Here is a 9,327-nt window from a genome sequence, read left to right on the forward strand (position 1 = left end):
ACTTGCTTGAGCCCAGGAGTTGGAGGTTGCTGTGAGCTGTGATGCCATAGCACTCTACCCAAGGGGATAGCTTGAGGCTCTGTCTCAAAAAAAAAGGAAAGGTGATGTTGGCTCAGTGCCTGTAGCTCAGCAGCTAGGGTGCTGGCAGGTTCGAATCCAGCCCAGGCCTGCCAAACAACAATGACAACTGCAACGAAAAAATAGCTGGGCATTGTGGCAGACGCCTATAGTACCAGCTACTTAGGAGGCTGAGGCAAGAGAATCACCTAAGCCCAAGAGTTTGAGGTTGCTGTGAGCTGTGATACCACCGCACTTTACCCAGGGCAGCAGTTTGAGACTCTGTCTCAAAAGAAAAAAAAAAAAAAAGGTGGTGTTGCAGACATCAGGGGAATGGGTACTGTTCAATGAGCATATTGAACACTCTTAGAGCAGGGACAGGTTTCTAAAACACATGAAGGAAGATGATCAGAAAAAGAAGGAAGCCAGAGAGAAAACTACAAGGGTTCAACTGAAGCCCCAGCCTGCTCCACCCAGAGAAGCTCACTCTCTGAGAACCAAAGCAGAGGAAGCTGAGCTGCTGGGACCTATGAATTCATGGCAGAACAGGTGTAAAACATAAAAGGTTACTATAAAAAAAAGATAAATACAGAAATAGTGAGCATTTAGAAACTATGATGTATAGCAGTAATTGGACTCCTTTTTGTTAAATGGGACTTGAGATCAATCTTGGTTTTGTCTAATTTGTGAGAAGAGTTTGGGCTCGGGACCTGTCATGTGTCATGGGACTGCAATAGAATGTGTGGTGTTTTAAGGCTAGGTTGAAAACTGTTATCCAAAAGTGCGCAAAATCTGTAATCATTTTATTTTATTGAAAGTTAATTTGTTTCTAACGAGAACCTTACAGTATACATTATTTTGAACTGGCTACTGATAGAAGATTGAAGATAAGTTTTAAAAATACAGCACTATCTGCTTCATTTTGGATAGCAGTTAAAAAAATATGCTTGGGCGTTGCCTGTGGCTCAAGGAGTAGGGCGCTGGCCTCATATACCAGAGGTGGTAGGTTCAAACCCAGCCCCAGCCAAAAAAAAAGAAAAGAAAAAAAAATATGCCGACCTTGCTGAGACTGCTTTTACATCTCTTCTTCCATTCCAATCAATATATCTCATTGAGTCTAGTTTCTCTACATCGAGTGTTATTAAGTACTACATAGATAATTTAGGTATACATTATCCCCTGCAAAGGGCATTGTTTTCTAGAAAATATTATCATATTTCAAAATATTAAAGGAGTACAGTGTTTTGTTGCATACACTTTGTATAATGGTTAAGTTGGGGCTTTTGGTGTGCACATCCCTGGAGTGACATTGGGAACAATGTACAATGAACCGAAATATCTATTTACCCCACATTCACCTTCTCACCCTCCTCCCTTTGTGTTTTCTCGTGTTTTTTATATTGCTTTGTGTCTATCTGTGTGTACCCAGAAAACATTAGTAACAACAAATGGTATTTGGTTTCTCTTTTTTCTTTTCTTTTCTTTTTTGAGACAAAGTCTCATTATGTTGCCCTCGGTACAGTGTGGCATCGCAGTTCACAGCAACCTCAGCCTCTTGGTTCAAGAGATTCTCTTGCCTCAGCCTCCCAAGCAGCTGGGACCACAGGCCTATCACAATGCCCAGCTATTTTTTTGTTGTAGTTGTCATTGTTGTTTAGGAGGCCTAGGCCAGGTTCGAACTTGCCAGCCCCCGGTACATGTGGCCAGCACCCTAACCACTGAGCTACAGGCGCTGAGACGGTATTTGGTTTTTCATCCCTGAGACACTTCACTTAGGATAATGGTCTCCAGTTTCATCCAAGTTACTGGAAATGACATTATTTCACTTCTTTTTATTTTTTTGATTTTTGACACATTTTATTCAGGTAACAGTCTGATCACACATGGTCCTTTCAAATAAGTCAAATGTAATCAGATGTTTGATGGTCTTCAAACATTACAGCCAATGATGCTTGCCTATGATCTCACTGACATAAAACCACATCCACACCTCAGTGGCCACCAAACCATTCAGCACAGCTTCTTTAACTGTGAGCTGTTTGAAGCTACCAGTTTGAACACTATTGACTATATTTTTCAGGCTCTGAAAAGCTCTAGGGATCTCAGCAGGGGTTGGAGGAACCAGCTCAACCTTGGTGTAGTACCAAAATGTGGCCAATCGAGGCTTCAAATAAGTCACAGCAGTGTTCACCAGCACCAGGGCCTTCTCTGCGAGGTTACGGACAAATTGAGCCATGGTGCTAGGATGGAAAGACAGTTGTCCTGAACTTATTTCATTTCTTTTTAATGGCTGGGTAGTACTTCGTTGTATGTATATGCCATTTTTTTTTGTCCACTTACGAATTGATGGGCACTTAGGTTGATTCCACATCTTTCCAACTGTGAAGTATGCCATGATAAACATTCAAGTGCAGGTGTCTTTTTGATATAATGACTTCATTTCCTTTAGGTAGATACTCAGTAGTGGGATTGCTGGATCAAAGGTAGATCTACATTTTATTTTGAAGAATCTGCATACTATTTTCCATAGAGTTTGTATGTGCTAATTTCAGTGTCAACAACAGTGTATAAGTGTTCCTTTTTTCCCTGCATCCATACCAGTATCTATTGTTTTTTTATTTTTTTCTTTTCTTTTTTCTTTTTTTTTTGAGACAGGGCCTCAAGTTTGCCCTGGGTAGAGTGCTGTGGCATCATAGCTCACGGCAACCTTCAACTCCTGGGCTCAAGCGATTCTCCTGCCTCTGCCTCCCAAGTAGCTGGGGCTACAGGTGCCCACCACAACACCAGGCTATTTTTTGGTTGCAGCTGTCATTGTTGTTTGGCAGGCCTGGGCTGGATTCAAACTCACCAGCTCAGGTGTATGTGGCTGGCTCCTTAGCCACTTAAGCCACAGGCACTGAGATGTTTTTTGATTTTTTCATAACAGTAATTCTGATGGGGTGAGGTGGCATCTCATGTAGGTTTAATTTACATTTCCTTGATGATTAGTGATGTTGAATGTTTTTTCTTATTTTTTTTTTGGTATTTGTCTATTTTCTTTTGAAAAACTACTATCCATGTCTTTTGTCCACTTTTTATGTGGTTGCTTGCTTTTTAATTGCTGGTTTGAGTTTTTTGTAGATTCTGGATATCATTCCTTTTTTGGATGTATAAAGTGTGAATATTTTCTCCCATTCTGTAGATTGTCTATTCACTCTGGTGACAATTTCTTTCCCTGTGCAAAAAATTTTTTTAATTAAATACCATTTATTTATTTATTTTTGTTGCAGTTTGGCTGGGGCTAGGTTCGAACCTACCACCCTTGGTATATGGGACCGGCGCTCTACCCACTGAGTCACAGGCGCTCCCTCATTTATTTATGTTGTTGCTGTATTTGCCTTTGGGGTTTTAATAATAAATTCCTTGCCTAGGCTGATGTCTAGAAGAGTTTTTTCTTCTAGAATTTTTGTGATTTCATGCCTTATATGTAAGTCTTCAACCTGTCTTTATTTGTTTATTTTTAAGAGACAGAGTCTCACTTTATCGGTCTCAGTAGAGTGTCATGATGTCACAGCTCACAGCAACCTCCAGCTCTTGGGCTTAGGTGATTCTCTTGCCTCAGCTTCCCGAGTAGCTGGGACTACAGGCGCCCACCACAACACCCGGCTATGTTTTTGTTGCAATTTGGCCGGGGCTGGGTTTGAACTCACCACCCTTGGTATATGAGGGTGAGCCATGGGTGCCGCCCCTATTTTTTTTAGAGGCAGAATCTCATTATGTTGCCCTTGGTAGAGTACTATGGTGTCACAGCTCACAGCAACCTCCAACTCTTGGGCTTAAGCCATTCTCTTGCTTCAGCTTCCCAAGAAGCTGAGACTAAAGGCGCCTGCCACAACACCCAGCTTTTTTTTTTGGTTGCAGTTGTCATTGTTATTTGGCAGGCCCAGGCTGGGTTTGAACCGCCAGCTCTGGTATATGTGGCTGGCACCCTAGCCACTGAGCTACAGGTGCTGAGCCTTTAATTATGTTCTGTATATAGTTAGAAATAGGTGTCATTCCTCATTTTATTGTATGCTATCCAGTGCTCTCAACATCATTCATTGGAGGCTTCCTTTTCCCAGCATGTGTTGTTCTGTGCTTTGCCTTGTTAATTGTATGTAGTTGGTTTTATTTCTGGGTTCTCTATTCTGTTCCATTGGTCTGTGTCTCTACTTTTATGCCAGTACTATGCTGTTTTGGTTACTGTTTAGTTATAGCCTCATGATATAATTTGAAGTCAGGTAATGTGATGCCTGAAGATTTTTTCTGTTTGTTTAAGATTGCTTTGGCTATTTGGACTCTTTTCTGGTTCCAAATGAAGCTTAGAATTGTTTTTTCTATAACAGTGAAATATGACATTGGTATTTTGGTGGGGATAGCATTGAATCTGTAAATCACTTTGGGAAGTATGAATATTTTAATGATGTTGATTCTTCCAATTTGTGAACATAAGATGTTTTTCCACTTGCTTGTGTCGTAGGATGAGTTGGTGAGGAATTCCGTCCTCGATATTATGGAATAGTTTTTGCAGGTTGGTTACAGTTCTTTGTAGGTTTGGTAGAATTTGGCTGCCAAATTCTATGCCAATACCATCTGGTCTTGGTATATTTTTTTTGTTGTTGGAGATTTATTATTGCTCTTTTGATTTTTCAGTTTTTCTTTATTCATTTTTTGATTCAACGATCTGTCTAGTTCTCTGAGTGAAGTATTGAAGTCACCAGCAATTAAGATGCCACTTAAGAATCTGCTTTATAAAAGTGGGAGCTCCTGTGTGAGGTGCACATATATTTGGGATTGTCATGTCTGCCTTTTGAATTGCTCCATTTACCGTCATAGAATGACCATCTTTGTCTCTTTTACCATTGTTGATTTGGAGCCTATTTTATGTGATATAAGAACGTATACTTGCTCATTTTGGGTTTCCATTTGCCTAACCGGAATATTTTTTTCACCCCATTGCCTTAAGTCTGTGTGAATCCTTGTTTAGATTCACACAGAATAGATTGTTTAGATCCTTGTTTAGATTTAGATGTATTCTTAGAGACAGTAAATACTTATCTTTTTTTCATGCGTTCATTTAGTTTGTCTTTTGAGTGGAGCGTGCAGACTGTTCATGTTGAGTGTTAGTTTGATATACCAGATGCTGTTCTTTTCAACTGTTGGATCATACTTTATTGTTTTGTTATCCCTCTTGTGCTACTGTTTTCTAAAAAGTGGGAGTTTGAGACGGACTCTTACAATGTTGCCCTCGGTAGAGTGCTGTGACGTCTCAGCTCATAGCAACCTCCAATGCTTTGGGCTTAAGCGATTCTCTTGCCACAGCTTCCCAAGTAAGCGGGACTACAGGTGCTCCCCATGACGCCTGGCTATGCAGTTGTCATTGTTGGTTAGCTGGTCTGGGCTGGGTTTGGACCTGCCACTGTTGGTGCATGTGGCTGGCATTTAACCACTGTGCTACAGGCACTGGGATACAAAATTTTTGACTGGCAGTTATTCTGTTTAAAGGAATAAAGAATAAGACTTTCCAGCTTTGGGGTTTCTCTAGAGAATTGTGCTGTCAGTCTGGTGGGTTTTCCTTGGTAAGTTGCTTGATGTTTTCAAGTGTTTATAGGAGTTCCTCCTTCTTGTTGACTTTGGCCAGTATAAGGACTGTACATGGATGCCTTAGTAATAGATTTTTTACAATGTATCTCCCAGGTGTTTGTTGAGCTTCTTGTATATGTCTAAATCTCTAATAAGGACCAGGGATATTTTCCTGAATTATTCCTTCAAATTGATTTTCCAGGCCTTTTGCTTTTTCTTCTTCACTCCCAGAGATGCCTGAGATTTTTGTGTTTGGTCATTTTACATAATCCCATCTCTCTCATATACTTTGTTCATTACTCTTGATTCTTTCCTTCCTTCCTTCCTTCTCTGACAGAGTCTCACTATGTCACCCTGGGTAGAATGCTGTGGCATCACAGCTTACAGCAACCTCAAGCTCTCAGGCTTAGCCTCCCAAGTAGCTGGGACTACAGACGCCCACCACAATGCCCGGCTATTTTTTGGTTGTAGTTATCATTGTTGTTTGGCAGGCCTGGGCTGTATTTGAACCCACCAGCTCCAGTGTATTTGGCTAGTGCCCTAGCCGCTACAGGCACTGAGCCTGTTCTTTATTTTTTGAATGACTGGGTTAATACAAAAGAGTTGTCTTGAAGCCCTGAAATTCTTTCTTCTGCTTGTTCTAGCCTACTCTTAAAGTTTTCCACACAATTTTGTGTTTTCCTAAATAAAATTTTCATTTCCAGGAGTTCTGTTTGTCTTATAAATATACTTATGTCTTAAATAATTTTTCATTCATCTCCTGAATTTGTTTTTTTTTTTTTTTTTGGTTTCTTTGATTTTCTATTTACTCTGGGATATCACTGTGCTTCCTTACAATCCACATGTGGAATTCTTTAACTGTCCTGCCAGTGTTTTTTTTTTTTTTTTTTGGTTCATTGTTAGAGAGCTAGTGTGCTTCTTTGGAGGTGTCTTTTCAGTCGGATTTTTCATACTTCTGGAGTTCTTGCCCTGATCTCATCTGGAGCAGCTTCTTCATTTTGGATTTTTCTTTTGTTTAGATGATGACGCTTTCCCCTCCTCTCATTCTTAAGGATGTGCCTATAGCGTATGTTGGGTAAGGACCTTTAGCTTTGCTTGTGGGTACTTTGATGGGGTCTGGGTTCTGGAAGGATACCTTGGTTATAGAGTGGTGTTTTCTCTGTTGCTAGTTATTTATAGGCTGTAGCAGTGGTGTGCTATGTGTGTGGGTAGATTGCCTGTCTCTTGTTGACAAGGAAAGATGAAGTCTTTGAACACCTTTGTCTTTCCCCAGCTCTGTAGACTTCTTAACAAAGTAAATTATAGGGCTGAGTATGGTGGCTCATGCCTGTAATCCTTGCATTCTAGGAGGCAGAGGTGGGCAGATCCCTTGAGCTTAGGAATTCGAGATTAGCCTGAGGAAGACCGAGACCCTCATTTCTTTTTCTTTCTCTTTTTTTTTTTTTTTTTTTTGAGACAGAGTCTCACTTTGTCACTGTCAGTAGATTGCCGTGGTGTCACAGCTCACAGCAACCTTTAACTCTTGGGCTTAAACGATTCTTTTGTCTTGCCTCCCAAGTAGCTGGGACTACAGGCACCCATCACAAGACCCAGTTATTTTTTTGTTGCAGTTGTTGTTGTTTAGCTGGCCCAGACTGGGTTCGAACACACCAGCCTCACTGTGTGGGGCTGGCGCCGTAAGCACTTCTAAAGGTGCTGAGACAAGAGACAACCAAACCCCCCCCCCCCCCCCGCGCGCCATTTCTAAAACTAGTTGAGTGTGTGGCGGGCACCTATAGCCCCAGCTACTCATGAGGCTGAGGCAAGAGGATTGCTTAAGCACAAGAGTTTGCAGTTACTGTGAGCTATGAGGCCATGGCACTCTACCGAAGGCAACAAAGTGAGACTATCTCAAAAACAAAACAAAACAATGTGAATTATATTGGGATGCCCAGTTTAATCTCTGAGACAGAGTAGGAGATACTTATGGGAAAAATTAACCACAGCCTATATGATTGAGTCACTGCCAGTAGGTGGTGTTGGCAGGAAAGAACTAGCTGCAGTGGTGTTTTTCTGTGACTTATAACCTGCTATTTATTTATTTATATGTTTTTGAGACAGAATCTCAAGTTGTAGCTCTGGGTAGAGTGCTGTGGCATCACAGCTCACAGCAATTTCCAATTCTTGGGCTCAAATGATCCTCTTGCCTCATTTTTTCTATTTTTAGTAGAGACGGAGGTCTCGCTGTTTGCTCAGGTTGGTCTTAAACTCGGGAGCTCAAGCAATCCACCTGCCTCATCCTCCCCAGAGTGCTAGGATTACAGGCATGAGCCACTGAGCCTGGCCTAACCTGCTCTTTAGATCAGGATAGGCACTCAAATTCCCCAGGCAGTGGGCAGGGCCTTGGACCTCCTAAGATAGTCCTCATTCTCCAGTATGACACAGGTGGGTGGGGGAGCTAGGCCGGGCAGGGCTGGGTTAGAGCAGCCTGTATTTATGCTCCATAAAAGCAGGCAAAAGATCTGTTTTAGGAGGGGTTGAGGGTCCATGAGAGGGGCCATAGTAACCCCACCAAACCAGAAAGTCTGCTCATGTGGGCAGGACCGTCTGTGATTTGCAGTCTCGTTGTTGGGAGAGGGTTTCCCCCTTTTCTCTCCTCCTCTGCCCTGTGGGTCTCCTTCTGATATCTGGCAGCAAGCAGCAGCCCAAACCTGCTGAGCTCACCAGCAATGGCGGTGTGGGCTGGGAGCCTCCTTGCCCAGACTGAGAGTGCAGCTTTTCTGTGGGGTGAGGGGTGCCCCGTGAGTGTTCTGCGGCCCAGATCCACTCGGCACTGTCGGCTCAGTTCTGCCTGAGTGGGCTATATCTCCTAGAATGAGTTCACGAATCTCCACTCGGTGCCCTTGAGGAACACGATCAAGTCCTGTAACACTGGAGTATGGGATCCAGCCTGCAAGCCTGTCTTCTTGTCCCTCGAGTCCAGTCTCTGACCATGCCAGGGTGAAGTGTGCTGGTCCTGAGTTGCCTGTGGGGTGCTCAAGTAGGTTTGATGTCCTTCCGCTTCGGGGCATGTCCTGCTCTAATGGAGCAGCCAGGCCGGCAGCTCTGGGAGGGCCAGCGAGCAGGCCTCTGAGGGAGAAGGGCAAGCCCCGCTCTCTGTGGAAGCCTCGGCGTGGTGCGCATGCGGACAGGGGAAGCCTCGGCGTGGGTCGCAGACGGACACGGGCAGTGTCGGCGTGGTGCGCATGCGGCCAGGGGAAGCAGCTGCTTCTGAGAGCCCCGGCTCCACGGTGCCCTGGGGCACTGGGCCGCCTGGCAGCAGTGGGCTGGGAGCGGAGGGAAAGCACCTACATGGTGGTGAACTGGGGCTCTGCCCTTCTTACCCCTCCCCGGAAGGACGCCCACCAGAACCTCAGAGCTCTGGCATCACAGAGTTTCCCCAGGACATTCTCTCAGGACCTACCCGCCCTGTGGCTACTATGGTCTGGGCAGGAGTTAGGAAGCAATTGTGTGGGAACCAGTGACACCAAAACTCAAAGGCTGACGCTCCCTGGGGAGGACAAAACACACAGTGAGTGGAAAGCAGCAGGGCACTGCTGCTCTGCTCTGGCGAGTGGGCGGGAGAGTGACCCTGAGCGGGGCTGGCAGTCTGGGGCTTTGGGAGAGTGACCCCGAGCGGGGCTGGCAGTC

At 43.9% G+C, this 9,327-nt stretch overlaps 1 protein-coding gene and 1 pseudogene across 3 annotated transcripts in view; both read right to left on the minus strand.

Moving 5' to 3' along the window:
• FMO1 (flavin containing monooxygenase 1) overlaps window positions 1-9,327 on the minus strand; it is a 49,042-nt gene that overhangs the window by 17,322 nt on the left and 22,393 nt on the right. The window lies entirely within an intron of this gene.
• Window positions 1,908-2,384, minus strand: LOC105886603 (annotated as a pseudogene).

This window comes from Otolemur garnettii, unplaced genomic scaffold (assembly GCF_000181295.1).
Source record: "Otolemur garnettii isolate 467f Iridium unplaced genomic scaffold, OtoGar3 scaffold00016, whole genome shotgun sequence".
NCBI classification, from domain to species: Eukaryota; Metazoa; Chordata; class Mammalia; order Primates; family Galagidae; genus Otolemur; species Otolemur garnettii.